This window comes from Schistocerca nitens, chromosome 6 (genome assembly GCF_023898315.1).
Source record: "Schistocerca nitens isolate TAMUIC-IGC-003100 chromosome 6, iqSchNite1.1, whole genome shotgun sequence".
Taxonomy (NCBI): domain Eukaryota; kingdom Metazoa; phylum Arthropoda; class Insecta; order Orthoptera; family Acrididae; genus Schistocerca; species Schistocerca nitens.
The window spans coordinates 333,106,515-333,109,021 of NC_064619.1; positions in this window are offsets into that span (position 1 = coordinate 333,106,515).

Below are 2,507 nucleotides of genomic sequence, written 5' to 3' on the forward strand. Positions count from 1 at the left end.
AAAATCACAGTCATTTGTTTCTACATACTCTTTAAATGTTTGTTATATGTTGTGGATATCCTCTATTGATACATAGAAACTGCGGAGAGTTATGGAAATTCTCCACAGTTTGTATGTATTAACATTATCGACTCCTTGAATAAAATCAATAAATGCTAAACGGGTTTCCCTATTACTCTCCCTCTGCTTTTCCATTACTTATTTAATTATAAATACTACACCTGTTGTCGACCTTCCTCTCCAGAATGCCATATGTTCTTCGCTTAATAGACTTCAGCTACCAGGGACGTTCAACAGGCAGTAAAAACTATTTTTTAGCCAGTTTCGGTTGAAAAAGCGCAGAATTTGTTGTAGGACATCGTGGAATACTCCCGCATCGGCCCCTACTGTTGCACGGAGTTCCTAGAGGAGGTGGCGGCTCTGTATGTTGATTTCAAACTGGTGTCTGTAACGGAGATGCTTTCCAAATGGCTCTGAGCACTATGGGACTCAACTGCTGAGGTCATTAGTCCCCTAGAACTTAGAACTAGTTAAACCTAACTAACCTAAGGACATCACAAACATCCATGCCCGAGGCAGGATTCGAACCTGCGACCGTAGCGGTCTTGCGGTTCCAGACTGCAGCGGATGCTTTCCAAGTAGAGAGCTGTAATTGAGGTTCTTCTGGTGGAAAACCAGGGCATCCCAGATGTTTATAGGTGCTTGGAGAATGTCTGCGGAGACCTGGCGATGAAAAAAAGCATGGTGAGTCGCTGGGCGCGCAACAACAAGGTCGCGCAATCCTGTCCGATCCCCAGCGTGGCGGCTGGCCGCACACAGCTGTGACTCCTCCAGTGTTGGAACCTGCGGGCGCTCTGATTCGAGGTGATCGAAGGATCACAGTCAAACACCTGGCTGCTCAACTGGACGTCTCTGCTGGTAGTGCTGACACACTCGTCCACCAGTTGGGGCACTCAATGATTAATGCCCGCTGGGTTCCTCTCCGCTTAACAGAAGCCCGTAAAGAGCAACGGAGGACAATCTGTATGGAATTGCTTGCGGGTTACAAGGCTGACTGTGACAATTTTTTGTCGAACATCGTCAAAGGTAATAAAACATGGGTTCATCACTTCTGAACCGGAAAGAAAAGGGTAATCCATGGATTGCTCCTCACCATCTCTTGTCCGAAGGAAAAGTTCAAAGCCAGGCAATAAGACGTTAAAGTGATAGCGATGATCTTCTGGGACTCTGAAGTGGTTATTCTGTTTGATGTCCTTCATGATGCTGCGAGGTGCCGGGGCTAGCAGTGTATTTATCACTAAATTCTACTAGAATCCACATATGTAAATCATGCTCTAAGCCCCCCCTATTCTAACTCCGACTTTTGCTGTTGCACAAGGATAAAAAATACGCGAACTGACTCTAATCAACCCTGCCAGTGGAGTAGAAGAGAGTTTGGCACCTGCAATAATTTAATTTGATAAATAAGTTAAATAAACAAAGGTTTCATTAGCATAGTGAGGAATGATAGGGTTGCTCTATCGATTAACAGAATGAAAGTTCTGTCCAAAATAACAATATGATTTATTAAGACTAAACACAAATTAATAAACAAAAACACATGAATTCTAATTTATGATACATTAAATTGGCTCGAATTGGAGACTCATACAAACACTGTAAAGGTGAAGTTGTCCCTAAACTAGATCGTGAGGTTTAAGACGAAGTGGTATGTGGAGCCAATTCCTCGCCACTCAAATCTCAAGAGAGACACACCGCTAACCCAACAGTAATTGCTGCTACTCAAGACAGAACGAAGTTAGAAAAAGACGAACAGGCGCGCTCTGCTGAGCTCTGATTATCACCTAGGAAAATCCCTATCTGCCGGTGCTGCGGACATACATTACCAAAACTGTCTTCTTGACTGCCAGAACACGATCTGGCGTACCGCAGGCGAGGGCTGGTTGCTTCGACGTCCTCGACCGAAAAGCGACTGCTCACTACCACAAGAGCACCCGTACAGGCCGAACACAGAACATTCCCGCCCCCACGACAGTGGCCGTGGTTAAACGTTCCAATCAGCAACCCTAAAACCGGCGGAAATTCCACTCCATTGCCGGAGCACTACCATTCCACCAATGGAGATTCTTGGCGCCAATTTCTGTGCTGATTTTGCTACGTCACGGCGCTATGCCCTGAGCAAACCAATCACCGTTACTATTTTGCAGAAAGTGCGGGAATTTTCCCGCCACAACTGCCTGGGTACACAAGTCATTCCCACGCCTCGCTGGTAGCCCGCCAGAAAGTGTTTTCGCTAAGTTTCTCCGAAGTAACGGAACCTCTAGCCCAGCCGCTACTTCACACCCCAGCGGGCGTGTCTCTTGACAATGTCGGCGTCTGCAAAGCATTCACTCGACTGCCTCACACACGTCGGCTTAACCTGCCTGTCACCGGACCACCCGGGTGACGAGAGACGCTGCGTGGGAAGTTCGCGTGTGAAGGAATAGCAACTTCCCACCGCATGCAGT